We start from the raw sequence: 20,273 nt of genomic DNA on the forward strand, positions 1-20,273 counted from the left end.
ATTATAATATTTTTTATTGTTAGCAAAGAAAATCTTTTTGTAACATTTATTAGAGTATTGCTATAGAATATCTATGGTAATATTTTTTAAGTGTTATAAAAAATTATTTATAATAACATTTTTCTAAGTGTTATAGAAAATACCTATGGTATAAATGTTACAAAAAATATCTGTAGTAACATTTTTTAAGTGTTACAAAATTATTTATGGTAATATTTTTTTAACTGTTACAAAAAATATCTATTGTAACATTTCTTTAAGTGTTATCATAAATGATCTATTGTCATATTTTTCATAATATTATTATAGAATATTTTTTATAACATTTTTATTAAATATTATTAAATATTTAAAAGAATATTAGCAAAACTTTTTAGTAATATAAGGTATATTAAACATTTATTAAAATATTACTAATATATAGATAATATTTTAATATGATTTAATAAAAATCAAGTACCTAGTAGTGTAACGAAAATTACCATTAGACTTTTGGAATACATTGTCTCCACAATTCCACAAGTGAAGCATGTAGAGATATTTACTTTATTATTTCTAACGTATGTAGTGCTTTTCGATCCAGTAAAGAAAACATAAATATTCTCGTATGAGAGACCAGAGATCAAATTACTTATTACGACTAATTCCGTAAATTTTTATAACATTCAATCAATTTCTTCTTAAATAATCTTGAGTCTCGGTTAATTAACATTATAATTTTTAAACACATACATGCATATATGATCAGCTGTTTTTCAGCGTAGTTTATCATATTCCGGACTATATATATCATTAATCATTAAACATATAATAATGTTTGCATTTGGACGGTTCTCTTTAATTAAAATATATTTGAAATGCTACAAAGATCCTGGTGCACTCAATTATAAGTATGTGTGTGAGACCCTATTCTCCCGACTAGTCTCCAACAAAAGCATCATTAACATTGTAAATTAATCGAACCCTTTCAAGTAAAAATATAAAAAACAACTCTTTTCATGCCTAAAGTCAATAAACGTTGCTTCATACATGTCGTTCATATATATTTTTTGTATTAGATCCTTAGCTTGAACACCCTTAATTATTGGTGGTGACCCTACTCATTTAGTATAAATAATAATATCTATATGTAAAGCTTACTTTGTCTTGCATTGGTATAATATAGAGTTATAGACCCAGCAGCTTTGAATATTATACACTAATAATGCAGTGTGTGTCAGATTAATAGGTATACTACAAGAAAAAAGGCCTGTTGGCACCCTTTTTTCTTGCCACGCTTTTAAAATGTGTCCAAAAGTGGTTTATGAACACGCTTTTGCGAGAGTGGCCACTGATTTGGGATTTGACTACGCTTTTTTTTTTGCAAAAGCGTGACCATAGAGAGAAATCGGCACGCTTTTATGAGGGTGGCTACTGATTTGTGATTTGGCCACGCTTTTTTATGCCACGCTTGAAAAGTGTGGCCATAGAGAGAAACCGGCACGCTTAAAAAGCGTGGCTAGTTAGTTTTTTACTGGTCACCTTTTTAAAGCGTGCTCATATCTTATGTTTATTTGGGCACCTTACAAAAGCATACCGATAGAGTTCCCTCCTTCCAAAATTTAGTTTCTCACCCATTTTTTTCACACTTCACTTTTTTTTCTAAGTTTTATGTTTTAACCCTAGACTAGAAGTGTTCGTTTCAAAAATCACTTCTAACCCTATCTGACCGTCACTCATCCTTCTCCTTCTCTCAACCTGTCACAACCCCTCCCTCCAACCCGTTGCAGTACCTACATCCATCCATCCCTCATCGCTCATGCCCCACGCCGCCGTCTCCCTCTCTTACACGTGGCGCCAACTATCAGCACCACTCGTCAGCGCAACTCATCAGCGCCACTCGTCAGCGGCAACCCGTCAGTGCCAACCGTCATTCTGCTAGTGCCGACGTCTTTGGTGTTTGTAGGAAACGACCGGTGGCGTCTCCGTCGAGCTTGGCGTCGGATGCATCGCTGGCGTCAGCGGTAAAGATTTGATTCATGGTTTAGGGTTTCTCTGAAGTCGCTGCTTGAAAGGTTCGATTAATTTGCCCCTCGTCTTGCTTGAAACCACCGTGAAGAATTGCGAGAAGGCTTTCTCTGAAGTCGCTGCTGAGAGGGTTCTTGATGATATGGTTAGGTTAATTGACGATACTCAAACCGTTTTAATAACCGCAACAAGGCTTTGATCATGATTGAGCCTTGAGGCGAATCCACCATCGAGCTTCACTATCTCCCTGTTTATGAAGAAACTTACAAGGTACTACTACCTTTTTTTCCTATTTCATGCATATTTGCTTCATTGTTAAGTTGAAGTCAAGGGACAATTTCTGATAATCATATCATGCCTAGAAACTAGAAACTCAAAATCCTAGGCTAAATTGATTGGGTTAGTTACTAGCTCTAGCTGTTGAATTTGCTAGTGTGGGTTATTGTTAGTGTTATTGTTGATTGCTTGTTTCCATTTTGTGGTTCAGAGTCTGAAATCAAGGGTTATTCAGTTCCCTGGCCATCACAACGAGAGCTTGATGCCTATTTTCACTCCTCCGTGTTTGGTGTCTGAGGTTGAACTTGATTTTCCACGCCAGACTCAGCATGATGATATTCCTGTGCAGAGTTTTACTCCTGAACAAACTAAAGAAGCTTTTGATGTTGCTAGAAACAGCATTGAGCTTCTTTCTACTGTGTTGTCTTCTCCACAACAAGATGTATTACAGGTATATTTTATATATTTAGTTTGGTGTAATATTTGTTAGTATATATAGAAATATGTGTGATAGTGGAAGCATATGTGCACACAACAGGGTCCAAATTAATTAAAGGTTCCACTATGAAATTAGATGTCTCTTGTACCTAGGTGAGCGAACAAACTCAGCTTTCATTCATGTGCCTTGTTCAAAATGTGATTTTTTTATGCTATGGAAGCTTTATAATGTGCCTACATGATTGCATAGTTTCTGTTTTGTGAGGCTATGTCTGTGTTTGTCTTTGGTAAGTGTCTGTGTCTGTGTTCTTCTTTTTGTCGGTGGCTTTTTCTTACTATTGATTGGAATTGATTTTTTCTCTTTTTTTTGGTGTGTCTTTCTCTATTTGTTCTTGATTCATGCGTAGTAATTGAATCATTCATTACAAACTATTAATACTAAATTATAATTGTCTCAATATGTGACTCACACTACTATTTTGTGATTAAATTTAACCTTAGTAATTCTTATCTAATTGAGAAACAATTGTCATTGGCTTGTTTGTAGTATATATAACTATATAGCTCTTAATTCTATGGATTAATTTGGTTGTTGGAGAAATACTAGGTGTTTCACATTAGATTATTTTGGGAGCGAAGTGTTTATGGGTTGACTTTAGCTTTGTAGAGTGCATGGCTGTAAAAGATTGCTTTTTTTCCCTATACAGTGAAGAAGAGATTGCTCTTTTTTCCTATCAACAAGGATGGATAAGTGTGTTCCGTTTGATTTTACTCATGTCTTATTTATTCAATTTTCTCATAGATTCATAAAAAAATGTCACTTTTCTCATAGATTTCATATCTGAAAACTGCCCCTGCTAATGCTTCAGGTATGGATCTCTCCTATTTCAATCTGGGTACATTCCTCTCTTTCTCAAATCCATTGTTTTCAACTTCTCTTTAATTTTTTCGTCATCGGGTTCACTTCAAAACTGGACTTTTTTTCCCCGTTATATGGATTCGTGTTCATTATGCTAAGAAAAACTCATGAGTTTTCAGCTTCTCAAATCCGTGTTTAAAACTTTTTTGGGAAGGGAAATGGGTGGTAATGTTGTGATTTAGCTTCATGTGTTTTTAAGGCAAACTTTTAAGGATATTTTGGGCCTTCAAATTCAGAGGGCTTTTAGTTAATCATGTTTAACATTTTCTTCTGGTTTTCAGGTAAAGAGTGTTGATGTTCTGATCTAGCTTGGTACCAAATCCAACGCTTATGAGGTACTATTTCAGTATTTCTTGCTCCCTTCCTTTTCTTCTGGTTCATCATCTTTGTATTAGCAAAAATAGCCAGAAGAAAATGAGAGTGGAAATATTTATTTTTAAATTCATATAATACCCAAAATTAGTTGTTGAATTGGTGATAGCTCTACTATATTTATTTATTATTTATTGTATATAATTGATAATTGAATTTTTAGCTAATAAGATTAGATTATAAGGCCCAGTTATGATTTAAGTAAGAAAACTATTGTATTCCTAGAGATTGAATTTTTCTTCGATTATTTGTATGTACTTTCTAAATAATTTTTCAAATGTTCCAATAAAAAGTTGAATCAAATGCATGAGCTATTTGCCACTTATGAAGAAAATAGCTTATTTTGTCAAACTGAAATTATCTTTGGGGAGCCAAAATGTCATTTTTTTCCCTTTTTCAGAAGGGTCATTTTGTCAAAACTTGAATTTTTTTTAAAGCCAGAATGGTAGTTAGTTGATACCCTTTTTTTATCATACTCTTAATTTGCAGTGAAGAAGATCGTGTTGTGGTTGTTGAGCCAGTGATGAGTGATGAGCGGATAATTTGTATGCTTTTTGACATTGTTTTTAATATGTTTTTAGTATGATCTAGTTAGTTTTTAGTATATTTTTATTAGTTTTTAGTTAAAATTCACTTTTCTGGACCTCACTATGAGTTTGTGTGATTTTTCTGTGATTTCAGGTATTTTCTGGCTGAAATTGAGGGACCTGAGCAAAAATCTGATTCAGAGACTGAAAAGGACTGCAGATGCTGTTGGATTCTGACCTCCCTGCACTCGAAGTGGATTTTCTGGAGCTACAGAAGCCCAATTGGCGCGCTCTCAACGGCGTTGGAAAGTAGACATCCTGGGCTTTCCAGCAATATATAATAGTCCATACTTTGCCCAAGATTTGATGGCCCAAACCGGCGTTCAAAGTCACCTCAAAAAATTCCAGCGTTAAACGCCGGAACTGGCACCTAATTGGGAGTTAAACGCCCAAACTGGCACTAAAGCTGGCGTTTAACTCCAAGAAGAGTCTCTACACGAAAATGCTTCATTGCTCAGCCCAAGCACACACCAAGTGGGCCCGGAAGTGGATTTTTATGTCATTTACTCATCTTTGTACACCTTAGGCTACTAGTTATCTATAAGTAGGACCTTTTACTATTGTATCAAAAAGACTTTGGTAGCTATCTCCGTTTTATGCTATCTTAGATCATTGGGAGGCTGGCCATTCGGCCATGCCTAGACCTTATGCTTATGTATTTTTAACGGTGGAGTTTCTACACACCATAGATTAAGGTGTGGAGCTCTGCTGTACCTCGAGTATTAATGCAATTACTATTGTTCTTCCATTCAATTCCACTTGTTCTTTGTCCAAGATATCACTTGTTCTTCAACTTGATGAAGGTGATGATTGACGCCCATCACCATTCTCACTCATGAACAAGGTGACTGACAACCATTCTTGTTCTACAAGCATCTGAGGCTTAGTGAATATCTCTTGGATTCCTGATTGCACGATGCATGGTTGATCGCCTGACAACCGAGTGCTCGCCTGACAAACGAGCCAACCATTCCGTGAGATCAGAGTCTTCGTGGTATAGGCGAGAACTGATGGCAGCATTCATGAGAATCCGGAAGGTCTAACCTTGTCTGTGGTATTCTGAGTAGGATTCAATGACTGAATGACTGTGACGTGCTTCAAACTCCTGAGGGCGGGGCGTTAGTGACAGACGCCAAAAGAATCACTGGATTCTATTCCGGTCTGATTGAGAACCGACAGATGAATTCCGCTATGCTGTGACCAGAGCATATGCAATTGTTTTCAATGAGAGGATGGGAGGTAGCTGCTGACAACAGTGAAACCCTACACGAGCTTGCCATGGAAAGGAGTAAGAAGGATTGGATGAAGGCAGTAGGAAAGCAGAGAGACGGAAGGGAAGGCATCTTCATACGCTTATCTGAAGTTCCTACCAATGAATTACATAAGTATCACTATCTTTATCTTTTATGTTGTTTTCATTCATCATCATATACATTTGAGTTTGCCTGACTAAGATTTACAAGATGACCATAGCTTGCTTCAATGCTAACAATCTCCGTGGGATCGACCCTTACTCACGTAAGGTATTACTTGGACGACCCAGTGCACTTGCTGGTTAGTTGTGCGAAGTTGTGTAATGCCATGGAATGGAACCACCAAATTTTTGGAGTTCATGACCAGGGATTATGAGAGTTGTGAAAAGTATTGTTCACAATTTCGCGCACCAAGTTTTTGGCGCCGTTGCCGGGGATTGTTCTAGTTTTGAGCAAGCTTTTGGTAACAATGCCTGGGATTGTTCTAGTTTGGACAACTGACGGTTCATCTTGTTGCTTAGATTAGGTATTTTTTTTTCGAAATTCTTGAAGATGAATTCTAGAGTTTCATGATGATTTGTTGAAATCTGGCTGGCTGAGAAGCCATGTCTAATCTGATTGGACCGAGGTTTCAACTTATCACCACAAGAGCTTGTTGATTTTCATCAATTTTGCTTTTGGGGCAGTGATCTGCTGAGGCTTGGCTGACCTTTGGTCATGTCTAGTATTTTGGACCGAAGCTTTCTTTGAAGGCTTGGCTGGCTGTGAAGCCATGTCTAATTCCTGGACCGGAGTCTTAGACTAGCATTGCACTGATTCCTGGAATTCTCATTAAGAATTTTGATATCTTTTTCCACTTAATTTTCGAAAAATACAAAAAAATTCACAAAATCATAAAAACCAAAAAGATTTTATGTTTCTTGCTTGAGTCTAGAGTCTCATCTTAAGTTTGGTGTCAAATGCATGTTTTTGTTATATCTTTCGAATCCATGCATATAATTCTTTGTTTTGATCTTTAAATTCTATTGACTTGAGTATCTTGGTGTTTCATATAGTGTCAGTAGTACACAAACTGCTAAGTTTGGTGTCTTGCATGCATTGTTATTTGATTCTTGTTGCATTTTGATTATTAAAAATCCAAAAATATTTTTAGTTTGTGTCTTTTCAAGTCAATGATACAAAGAATTGAAGATTCAGAACATACTGCAGAGGAATTATACAGAAAAAGCTAAGCATTCAAAAATGCCCAGTGAAGAAGACAGACTGGCGTTTAAACGCCAGCCAGGGCACCTGGTTGGGCGTTTAACGCCCAAAGAGGTAGCATTTTGGGCGTTAAACGCCAGAATGTATACCATTCTGGGCGTTTAACGCCAGGATGGTGCTAGGGGGAAGATTTTGTTTTCAAAATCAATTTTTTTTTTAAGTTTTCAAAGTTTTTCAAAATCAAATCTTTTTCAAATCATATCTTTTCAATCAAATGTTTTCAAAATCAATTTCTTTCCTTTTTCAAAGATACTTACTAACAATTAATGATTTGATTGAACATTTTTTGCCTTTCCTGTAGAGGAAGGTTTTATGTTTGAATCATATCTTTTCTTGTTAGGCAAGTCACTAATTTTCAAAATCAAATCTTTTTAAAATTGTTTTCAAATCATATCTTCTCAATCACATCTTTTTAAAACTAATCATATCTTTTTAACCTCATCTTTTTCAAAATAGTTTTCAATCAAATCTTTTTAAACTTCTAATTTCAAAATCTTTTTCAAAAATCACTTGATTTCTTTTCCACTTTTAATTTCGAAAATCAATTAGTGTTTTTTCAAAAAAAAAATGTTTTCAAAATATTTTAATTAATTTTCGAAAAATTACTTCCCTCCTTCCCACATCCTTCTATTTATGGAGTACTACTCCTTCTTAATGCACAATTTGAACTCTATCTAATCAAGTTCGAATTCTTCTACCTTTTCTTCTTCTATTTTTCTTTTCCTCTGACACTTCAAGGAATCTCTATACTGTGACATAGAGGATTCCACATTTTCTTGTTCTCCTCTCTTTCATATGAGCAGGAGCAGAGACAAAGGCATTCTTGTTGAAGCTGATCCTGAACCTGAAAGGACCTTGAAGAGAAAGCTAAGAGAAGCTAAAGCATAACTCTCTTTAGAGGACCTGACCGAATTCTTCAAGGAAGAAGAACACATGGCAGCCGAAAACAACAACAATGCCAACAATGCAAGGAAGGTGCTGGGTGACTTTACTGCACCTACTCCTGATTTCTATGGGAGAAGCATCTTTATCCCTGCCATTGGAGCAAACAACTTTGAGCTTAAGCCTCAATTAGTTTCTCTAATGCAACAGAATTGCAAGTTCCATGGACTTCCAATGGAAGATCCTCATCAGTTCCTAGCTGAATTCTTGCAAATTTGTGACACAGTCAAGACTAATGGGGTTAACCCTGAGGTCTACAGACTGATGCTATTCCCGTTTGCTGTAAGAGACAGAGCTAGAATATGGTTGGATTCTCAACCTAAAGAAAGCCTGGACTCTTGGGAAAAGCTAGCCAATGCCTTCTTGGCAAAGTTCTTTCCACCACAAAGATGGAGTAAGCTTAGAGTGGAAGTCCAAACCTTCAGACAGAAGGATGGAGAATCCCTCTATGAAGCTTGGGAAAGATACAAACAACTAATCAGAAGATGTCCCTCAGACGTGCTTTCTGAATGGAGCATCATAGGTATTTTCTATGATGGTCTCTCTGAACTATCCAAGATGTCTTTGGATAGCTCTGCTGGAGGATCTCTTCATCTGAAGAAGACGCCTACAGAGGCTCAAGAACTAATTGAAATGGTTGCAAATAACCAATTCATGTACACTACCGAAAGGAATCCTGTGAACAATGGGACAAATCAGAAGAAAGGAATTCTTGAGATTGATGCTCTGAATGCCATACTGGCTCAGAACAAGATATTGACTCAACAAGTCAATTTGATTTCTCAAAGTCTGTCTGGAATGCAAAACGCACCTGGCAGTACTAAGGAAGCTTCATCTGAGGAAGAAGCTTATGATCCTGAGAACCCTTCAATGGAAGAGGTGAATTACCTAGGAGAGCCCTATGGAAACACCTACAATTCTTCATGGAGAAATCACCCAAATTTCTCATGGAAGAATCAAGAGAGACCTCAACAAGGTTTCAATAACAACAATAATGGAAGAAACAGGTTTAGCAATGGCAAGCCTTTTCCATCATCTTCTCAGCAACAGACAGAGAGTTCTAAGCAGAATACCTCTGATTTGGCAACAATGGTCTCTGATCTAATCAAAACCACTCAAAGTTTCATGAATGAAACAAGGTCCTCCATCAGAAATTTGGAAGGACAAGTGGGTCAGCTGAGCAAGAAAATTACTGAACTCCCTCCTAGTACTCTCCCAAGCAACACAAAAGAAAATCCAAAAGGAGAGTGCAAAGCCATAAACATGGCCGAATATGGAGAGGAAAGAGAGGAGGTGGACGCCACTGAGGAAGACCCCAATGGGCGTGCACCAATCTCCTCTGAGTTCCCCAATGAGGAACCATGGGAATCTGAGGCTCAAAATGAGACCATAGAGATTCCATTGGACTTACTTCTGCCTTTCATGAGCTCTGATGAGTATTCTTCCTCTGAAGAGGATGAGTATGTCACTGAAGAGCAAGTTGCTAAATACCTTGGAGCAATCATGAAGCTAAATGACAAGTTATTTGGAAATGAGACTTGGGAAGATGAACTTCCCTTGCTCACCAAAGAACTGGACGACTTGTCTAGGCAGAAACTGCCTCAAAAGAGGCAAGATCCTGGGAAGTTTTCTATACCTTGCACCATAGGCACCATAACCTTCAAGAAGGCCTTGTGTGACTTAGGGTCAAGTGTAAACCTCATGCACCTCTCTGTAATGGAGAAATTAGGGATCCTTGAGGTGCAAGCTGCAAAAATCTCACTAGAGATGGCAGACAACTTAAGAAAACAAGCCTATGGACTTGTGGAGGATGTTCTGGTAAAAGTTGAAGACCATTACATCCCTACTGATTTCGTAGTCCTAGAGACTGGGGAGTGCATGGATGAATCCATCATCCTTGGCAGACCCTTCCTAGCCACAGCAAAGGCTGTGATTGATGTTGATAGAGGAGAGTTGATCATTCAAGTGAATGAAGAATCCTTGGTGTTTAAGGCCCAAGGACATCCCTCTATCATCATGGAGAGAAAGCATGAAGAGCTTCTCTCAAAACAGAGCCAAGCAGAGCCCCCACAGTCAAACTCTAAGTTTGGTGTTGGAAGGCCACAACCAAACTCTAAGTTTGGTGTTGAACCCCCACATTCAAACTCTAAGTTTGGTGTTGGGAGGTTCCAACACGGTTCTGAGTATTTCTGAGGCTCCATGAGAGTCCTCTGTCAAGCTAATGACATTAAAGAAGCGCTTGTTGGGAGGCAACCCAATGTTTTATAGTTAACTATTCTCTTTTGTTATTTTATCTTTTCTGTAGGTTGATGATCATAAGAAGTCACAAAAACAATGAAAAAAGCAAAAACAGAATGAAAAACAGGAAGAAAAACAGCACACCCTGGAGGAGAAGAAGCTGGCGTTCAAACGCCAGTAATGCTAGCTGTTGGGCGTTTAACGCCCAGTCTGGCACCATTCTGGGCGTTTAACGCCAGAAAGGGGCACCAGACTGGCGTTAAACGCCAGTAAAGGCAACAACCTGGCGTTAAACGCCAGGAATGGGCACCAGCCCAGCGTTTAACGCCAGAAATGGCTCAAAACGTGGATTTTGATGCCACTTGGTGCAGGGATGACTTTTCCTTGACACCACAGGATCTGTGGACCCCACAGGATCCCACCATCACTCTCTCTCTTCTTCCCCCATTCACCAATCACCTCAAAACCTCTTCCCCAAAAACCCTTCACCTATCAAATCCCATCTTTCTCTTCACCACTCACATCCATCCTTCATAAACCCCCCTCTCTCCTATATATACCCTTCTTCAACCCTTCATTTTCACACAACCTAAAAACCCCTTCTTTCCCTTCTTGGCCAAACACACCACCTTCTCCCTCTTCCTCATTTCTTCTTCTTCTACTCTCTTCTTTCTTCTTTTGCTCGAGGACGAGCAAACATTTTAAGTTTGGTGTGGTAAAAGCGTTGCTTTTTCATTTTTCCATAACCATTATGGCATCCAAGGCCGGAGAAACCTCTAGAAAGAGGAAAGGGAAGGCAAAAGCTTCCACCTCCGAGTCATGGGAGATGGATAGATTCCTCTCAAGGGTGCATCAAGACCACTTCTATGAAGTTGTGGCCTTGAAGAAGGTGATCCCCGAGGTCCCCTTTTCACTCAAAAAGGGTGAATATCCGGAGATCCGCCATGAGATCCGAAGAAGAGGTTGGGAAGTACTCACCAACCCCATTCAACAAGTCGGAATCTTGATGGTTCAAGAGTTCTATGCCAATGCATGGATCACCAAGAACCATGACCAAGTGTGAACCCGAATCCAAAGAATTATCTCACTATGGTTCGGGGGAAATACTTGGATTTTAGTCCGGAAAGTGTGAGGGTGGCGTTCAACTTGCCTATGATGCAAGGAGATGAGCATCCTTATACAAGAAGGGTCAACTTTGATCAAAGGTTGGACCAAGTCCTCACAATCATATGTGAAGAGGGCGCACAATGTAAGCAAGATTCAAGAGGAAAGCCGGTTCAATTAAGAAGGCATGACCTCAAGCCCGTGGCTAGAGGATGGTTAGAGTTCATACAACGCTCAATCATTCCCACTAGCAACCGGTCCGAAGTTACCATAGACCGGGCTATCATGATCCATAGCATCATGATTGGAGAAGAAGTGGAAGTTCATGAGGTTATAGCCCAAGAACTCTACAAAGTGGCGGACAAGTCTTCCACCTTGGCAAGGCTAGCCTTTCCTCATCTCATTTGTCACCTCTGTTATTCAGTTGGAGTTGACATAGAAGGAGATACCCCCATTGATGAGGACAAGCCCATCACCAAGAAAAGGATGGAGCACACAAGAGACCCTCTCATCATGAGATCCCTGAGATGCCTCAAGGAATGCACTTTCCTCCACAAAATTATTGGGAGCAACTAAACACTCCCTAGGAGAGTTGAGTTCCAACTTGGGACAACTAAGGGTGGAGCATCAAGAACACTCCATCATCCTTCATGAAATTAGAGAAGACCAAAGAATCATGAGGGAAGAGCAACAAAGACAAGGAAGAGACATTGAGGAGCTCAAGCACTCCATAGGATCTTCAAGAGGAAGAAAGAGCCGCCATCACTAAGGTGGACCCGTTCTTTGATTTCCTTGTTCTTTATTCTTCTGTTTTTCGAAAATTATGCTTATGTTTATCCATGTTTGTGTCTTGTGATCATTAGTGTCTTAGTGTCTATGCCTTGAAGTTATGAATGTCCTATGAATCCATCACCTTTCTTGAATAAAAACGTGCTTAATTGAAAAGGAAAGAATTGCATGAATTCTGAATTTTATAATAGTTTAATTAATTTGATGTGGTGGCAATACTTTTGTCTTCTGAATGTATGCTTAAACAGTGCATATGTCTTTTGAATTTGTGGTTCATGGATGTTGGCTCTTGAAAGAATGATGAAAAAGGAGACATGTTACTGAGGATCTGAAAAATCATTAAAAATGATTCTTGAAGCAAGAAAAAGCAGTGAATACGAAAAAAAAAAAACCGAAAAAAAAAGAGAGAAGAAAGAAAAAGAAAGAAATAAAGTGTGATCCAAGGCAATAAGAGTGTGCTTAAGAACCCTGGACACCTCTAATTGGGGACTTTAGCAAAGCTGAGTCACAATCTGAAAAGGTTCACCCAATTATGTGTCTGTGGCATGTATGTATCCGGTGGTAATACTGGAAGACAGAGTGCTTTGGGCCACGGCCAAGACTCATGAAGTAGCTGTGTTCAAGAATCATCATACTTTACTAGGAGAATCATTAACACTATCTGGATTCTAAGTTCCTAAAGAAGCCAATCATTCTGACTTTCAAGGGATAGAGTGAGATGCCAAAACTATTCAGAGGCAAAAAGTTAAAAGCCCCGCTCATCTAATTAATACTGATCTTCATAGATGTTTTTGGAGTTCATTGCATATTCTCTTCTTTTTATCTTATTTGATCTTCAGTTGCTTGGGGACAAGCAACAATTTAAGTTTGGTGTTGTGATGAGCGGATAATTTGTATGCTTTTTGGCATTGTTTTTAATATGTTTTTAGTATGATCTAGTTAGTTTTTAGTATATTTTTATTAGTTTTTAGTTAAAATTCACTTTTCTGGACTTCACTATGAGTTTGTGTGTTTTTTCTGTGATTTCAGGTATTTTCTGGCTGAAATTGAGGGACCTGAGCAAAAATCTGATTCAGAGACTGAAAAGGACTGCAGATGCTGTTGGATTCTGACCTCCCTGCACTCGAAGTGGATTTTTTGGAGCTACAAAAGCCCAATTGGCGCGCTCTCAACGGCGTTGGAAAGTAGACATCCTGGGCTTTCCAGCAATATATAATAGTCCATACTTTGCCCAAGATTTGATGGCCCAAACCGGCGTTCAAAGTCACCTCAAGAAATTCCAGCGTTAAACGCCGGAACTGGCACCTAATTGGGAGTTAAACGCCCAAACTGGCACTAAAGCTGGCGTTTAACTCCAAGAAGAGTCTCTACACGAAAATGCTTCATTGCTCAGCCCAAGCACACACCAAGTGGGCCCGGAAGTGGATTTTTATGTCATTTACTCATCTTTGTACACCTTAGGCTACTAGTTATCTATAAGTAGGACCTTTTACTATTGTATCAAAAAGACTTTGGTAGCTATCTCCGTTTTATGCTATCTTAGATCATTGGGAGGCTGGCCATTCGGCCATGCCTAGACCTTATGCTTATGTATTTTCAACGGTGGAGTTTCTACACACCATAGATTAAGGTGTGGAGCTCTGCTGTACCTCGAGTATTAATGCAATTACTATTGTTCTTCCATTCAATTCCACTTGTTCTTTGTCCAAGATATCACTTGTTCTTCAACTTGATGAAGGTGATGATTGACGCCCATCACCATTCTCACTCATGAACAAGGTGACTGACAACCATTCTTGTTCTACAAGCATCTGAGGCTTAGTGAATATCTCTTGGATTCCTGATTGCACGATGCATGGTTGATCGCCTGACAACCGAGTGCTCGCCTGACAAACGAGCCAACCATTCCGTGAGATCAGAGTCTTCGTGGTATAGGCGAGAACTGATGGCAGCATTCATGAGAATCCGGAAGGTCTAACCTTGTCTGTGGTATTCTGAGTAGGATTCAATGACTGAATGACTGTGACGTGCTTCAAACTCCTGAGGGCGGGGCGTTAGTGACAGACGCCAAAAGAATCACTGGATTCTATTCCGGTCTGATTGAGAACCGACAGATGAATTCCGCTATGCTGTGACCAGAGCATATGCAATTGTTTTCAATGAGAGGATGGGAGGTACCTGCTGACAACAGTGAAACCCTACACGAGCTTGCCATGGAAAGGAGTAAGAAGGATTGGATGAAGGCAGTAGGAAAGCAGAGAGACGGAAGGGAAGGCATCTTCATACGCTTATCTGAAGTTCCTACAATGAATTACATAAGTATCACTATCTTTATCTTTTATGTTGTTTTCATTCATCATCATATACATTTGAGTTTGCCTGACTAAGATTTACAAGATGACCATAGCTTGCTTCAATGCTAACAATCTCCGTGGGATCGACCCTTACTCACGTAAGGTATTACTTGGACGACCCAGTGCACTTGCTGGTTAGTTGTGCGAAGTTGTGTAATGCCATGGAATTGAACCACCAAATTTTTGGAGTTCATGACCAGGGATTATGAGAGTTGTGAAAAGTATTGTTCACAATTTCGCGCACCAAGTTTTTGGCGCCGTTGCCGGGGATTGTTCTAGTTTTGAGCAAGCTTTTGGTAACAATGCCTGGGATTGTTCTAGTTTGGACAACTGACGGTTCATCTTGTTGCTTAGATTAGGTATTTTTTTTTCGAAATTCTTGAAGATGAATTCTAGAGTTTCATGATGATTTGTTGAAATCTGGCTGGCTGAGAAGCCATGTCTAATCTGATTGGACCGAGGTTTCAACTTATCACCACAAGAGCTTGTTGATTTTCATCAATTTTGCTTTTGGGGCAGTGATCTGCTGAGGCTTGGCTGACCTTTGGTCATGTCTAGTGTTTTGGACCGAAGCTTTCTTTGAAGGCTTGGCTGGCTGTGAAGCCATGTCTAATTCCTGGACCGGAGTCTTAGACTAGCATTGCACTGATTCCTGGAATTCTCATTAAGAATTTTGATATCTTTTTCCACTTAATTTTCGAAAAATACAAAAAAATTCACAAAATCATAAAAACCAAAAAGATTTTATGTTTCTTGCTTGAGTCTAGAGTCTCATCTTAAGTTTGGTGTCAAATGCATGTTTTTGTTATATCTTTCGAATCCATGCATATAATTCTTTGTTTTGATCTTTAAATTCTATTGACTTGAGTATCTTGGTGTTTCATATAGTGTCAGTAGTACACAAACTGCTAAGTTTGGTGTCTTGCATGCATTGTTATTTGATTCTTGTTGCATTTTGATTATTAAAAATCCAAAAATATTTTTAGTTTGTGTCTTTTCAAGTCAATGATACAAAGAATTGAAGATTCAGAACATACTGCAGAGGAATTATACAGAAAAAGCTGAGCATTCAAAAATGCCCAGTGAAGAAGACAGACTGGCGTTTAAACGCCAGCCAGGGCACCTGGTTGGGCGTTTAACGCCCAAAGAGGTAGCATTTTGGGCGTTAAATGCCAGAATGTATACCATTCTGGGCGTTTAACGCCAGGATGGTGCTAGGGGGAAGATTTTGTTTTCAAAATCAATTTTTTTTTAAGTTTTCAAAGTTTTTCAAAATCAAATCTTTTTCAAATCATATCTTTTCAATCAAATGTTTTCAAAATCAATTTCTTTCCTTTTTCAAAGATACTTACTAACAATTAATGATTTGATTGAACATTTTTTGCCTTTCCTGTAGAGGAAGGTTTTATGTTTGAATCATATCTTTTCTTGTTAGGCAAGTCACTAATTTTCAAAATCAAATCTTTTTAAAATTGTTTTCAAATCATATCTTCTCAATCACATCTTTTTAAAACTAATCATATCTTTTTAACCTCATCTTTTTCAAAATAGTTTTCAATCAAATCTTTTTAAACTTCTAATTTCAAAATCTTTTTCAAAAATCACTTGATTTCTTTTCCACTTTTAATTTCGAAAATCAATTAGTGTTTTTTCAAAAAAAAATATTTTCAAAATATTTTAATTAATTTTCGAAAAATTACTTCCCTCCTTCCCACATCCTTCTATTTATGGAGTACTACTCCTTCTTAATGCACAATTTGAACTCTATCTAATCAAGTTCGAATTCTTCTACCTTTTCTTCTTCTATTTTTCTTTTCCTCTGACACTTCAAGGAATCTCTATACTGTGACATAGAGGATTCCACATTTTCTTGTTCTCCTCTCTTTCATATGAGCAGGAGCAGAGACAAAGGCATTCTTGTTGAAGCTGATCCTGAACCTGAAAGGACCTTGAAGAGAAAGCTAAGAGAAGCTAAAGCACAACTCTCTTTAGAGGACCTGACCGAATTCTTCAAGGAAGAAGAACACATGGCAGCCGAAAACAACAACAATGCCAACAATGCAAGGAAGGTGCTGGGTGACTTTACTGCACCTACTCCTGATTTCTATGGGAGAAGCATCTTTATCCCTGCCATTGGAGCAAACAACTTTGAGCTTAAGCCTCAATTAGTTTCTCTAATGCAACAGAATTGCAAGTTCCATGGACTTCCAATGGAAGATCCTCATCAGTTCCTAGCTGAATTCTTGCAAATCTGTGACACAGTCAAGACTAATGGGGTTAACCCTGAGGTCTACAGACTGATGCTATTCCCTTTTGCTGTAAGAGACAGAGCTAGAATATGGTTGGATTCTCAACTTAAAGAAAGCCTGGACTCTTGGGAAAAGCTAGTCAATGCCTTCTTGGCAAAGTTCTTTCCACCACAAAGATGGAGTAAGCTTAGAGTGGAAGTCCAAACCTTCAGACAGAAGGATGGAGAATCCCTCTATGAAGCTTGGGAAAGATACAAACAACTAATCAGAAGATGTCCCTCAGACGTGCTTTCTGAATGGAGCATCATAGGTATTTTCTATGATGGTCTCTCTGAACTATCCAAGATGTCTTTGGATAGCTCTGCTGGAGGATCTCTTCATCTGAAGAAGACGCCTACAGAGGCTCAAGAACTAATTGAAATGGTTGCAAATAACCAATTCATGTACACTACCGAAAGGAATCCTGTGAACAATGGGACAAATCAGAAGAAAGGAATTCTTGAGATTGATGCTCTGAATGCCATACTGGCTCAGAACAAGATATTGACTCAACAAGTCAATTTAATTTCTCAAAGTCTGTCTGGAATGCAAAACGCACCTGGCAGTACTAAGGAAGCTTCATCTGAGGAAGAAGCTTATGATCCTGAGAACCCTTCAATGGAAGAGGTGAATTACCTAGGAGAGCCCTATGGAAACACCTACAATTCTTCATGGAGAAATCACCCAAATTTCTCATGGAAGAATCAAGAGAGACCTCAACAAGGTTTCAATAACAACAATAATGGAAGAAACAGGTTTAGCAATGGCAAGCCTTTTCCATCATCTTCTCAGCAACAGACAGAGAGTTCTAAGCAGAATACCTCTGACTTGGCAACAATGGTCTCTGATCTAATCAAAACCACTCAAAGTTTCATGAATGAAACAAGGTCCTCCATCAGAAATTTGGAAGGACAAGTGGGTCAGCTGAGCAAGAAAATTACTGAACTCCCTCCTAGTACTCTCCCAAGCAACACAAAAGAAAATCCAAAAGGAGAGTGCAAAGCCATAAACATGGCCGAATATGGAGAGGAAAGAGAGGAGGTGGACGCCACTGAGGAAGACCCCAATGGGCGTGCACCAATCTCCTCTGAGTTCCCCAATGAGGAACCATGGGAATCTGAGGCTCAAAATGAGACCATAGAGATTCCATTGGACTTACTTCTGCCTTTCATGAGCTCTGATGAGTATTCTTCCTCTGAAGAGGATGAGTATGTCACTGAAGAGCAAGTTGCTAAATACCTTGGAGCAATCATGAAGCTAAATGACAAGTTATTTGGAAATGAGACTTGGGAAGATGAACTTCCCTTGCTCACCAAAGAACTGGACGACTTGTCTAGGCAAAAACTGCCTCAAAAGAGGCAAGATCCTGGGAAGTTTTCTATACCTTGCACCATAGGCACCATAACCTTCAAGAAGGCCTTGTGTGACTTAGGGTCAAGTGTAAACCTCATGCCCCTCTCTGTAATGGAGAAATTAGGGATCCTTGAGGTGCAAGCTGCAAAAATCTCACTAGAGATGGCAGACAACTCAAGAAAACAAGCCTATGGACTTGTGGAGGATGTTCTGGTAAAAGTTGAAGACCATTACATCCCTACTGATTTCGTAGTCCTAGAGACTGGGGAGTGCATGGATGAATCCATCATCCTTGGCAGACCCTTCCTAGCCACAGCAAAGGCTGTGATTGATGTTGATAGAGGAGAGTTGATCATTCAAGTGAATGAAGAATCCTTGGTGTTTAAGGCCCAAGGACATCCCTCTATCATCATGGAGAGAAAGCATGAAGAGCTTCTCTCAAAACAGAGCCAAGCAGAGCCCCCACAGTCAAACTCTAAGTTTGGTGTTGGAAGGCCACAACCAAACTCTAAGTTTGGTGTTGAACCCCCACATTCAAACTCTAAGTTTGGTGTTGGGAGGTTCCAACACGGTTCTGAGTATTTCTGAGGCTCCATGAGAGTCCTCTGTCAAGCTAATGACATTAAAGAAGCGCTTGTTGGGAGGCAACCCAATGTTTTATAGTTAACTATTCTCTTTTGTTATTTTATCTTTTTTGTAGGTTGATGATCATAAGAAGTCACAAAAACAATGAAAAAAGCAAAAACAGAATGAAAAACAGGAAGAAAAATAGCACACCCTGGAGGAGAAGAAGCTGGCGTTCAAACGCCAGTAATGCTAGCTGTTGGGCGTTTAACGCCCAGTCTGGCACCATTCTGGGCGTTTAACGCCAGAAAGGGGCACCAGACTGGCGTTAAACGCCAGTAAAGGGCAACAACCTGGCGTTAAATGCCAGGAATGGGCACCAGCCCGGCGTTTAACGCCAGAAATGGCTCAAAACGTGGATTTTGATGCCACTTGGTGCAGGGATGACTTTTCCTTGACACCACAGGATCTGTGGACCCCACAGGATCCCACCATCACTCTCTCTCTTCTTCCCCCATTCACCAATCACCTCAAAACCTCTTCCCCAAAAACCCTTCACCTATCAAATCCCATCTTTCTCTTCACCACTCACATCCATCCTTCATAAACCCCCCTCTCTCCTATATATACCCTTCTTCAACCCTTCATTTTCACACAACCTAAAAACCCCTTCTTTCCCTTCTTGGCCAAACACACCACCTTCTCCCTCTTCCTTATTTCTTCTTCTTCTACTCTCTTCTTTCTTCTTTTGCTCGAGGACGAGCAAACATTTTAAGTTTGGTGTGGTAAAAGCGTTACTTTTTCATTTTTCCATAACCATTATGGCATCCAAGGCCGGAGAAACCTCTAGAAAGAGGAAAGGGAAGGCAAAAGCTTCCACCTCCGAGTCATGGGAGATGGATAGATTCCTCTCAAGGGTGCATCAAGACCACTTCTATGAAGTTGTGGCCTTGAAGAAGGTGATCCCTGAGGTCCCCTTTTCACTCAAAAAGGGTGAATATCCGGAGATCCGCCATGAGATCCGAAGAAGAGGTTGGGAAGTACTCACCAACCCCATTCAACAAGTCGGAATCTTGATGGTTCAAGAGTTCTATGCCAATGCATGGATCACCAAGAACCATGACCAAAGTGTGAACCCGAATCCAAAGAATTATCTCACTATGGTTCGGGGGAAATACTTGGATTTTAGTCCGGAAAGTGTGAGGGTGGCGTTCAACTTGCCTATGATGCAAGGAGATGAGCATCCTTATACAAGAAGGGTCAACTTTGATCAAAGGTTGGACCAAGTCCTCACAATCATATGTGAAGAGGGCGCACAATGGAAGCAAGATTCAAGAGGAAAGCCGGTTCAATTAAGAAGGCATGACCTCAAGCCCGTGGCTAGAGGATGGTTAGAGTTCATACAACGCTCAATCATTCCCACTAGCAACCGGTCCGAAGTTACCATAGACCGGGCTATCATGATCCATAGCATCATGATTGGAGAAGAAGTGGAAGTTCATGAGGTTATAGCCCAAGAACTCTAC

At 39.3% G+C, this 20,273-nt stretch overlaps 1 pseudogene; it reads left to right on the forward strand.

Annotated features, from left to right (window-relative positions):
* The first annotated feature begins 1,798 nt into the window (after nucleotides 1–1,798).
* On the forward strand, nucleotides 1,799–3,948 carry LOC130934313 (TOM1-like protein 1; annotated as a pseudogene).
* The last annotated feature ends 16,325 nt before the right edge of the window (nucleotides 3,949–20,273 follow it).

Source organism: Arachis stenosperma, chromosome 6 (genome assembly GCF_014773155.1).
Source record: "Arachis stenosperma cultivar V10309 chromosome 6, arast.V10309.gnm1.PFL2, whole genome shotgun sequence".
Lineage (NCBI taxonomy): Eukaryota > Viridiplantae > Streptophyta > Magnoliopsida > Fabales > Fabaceae > Arachis > Arachis stenosperma.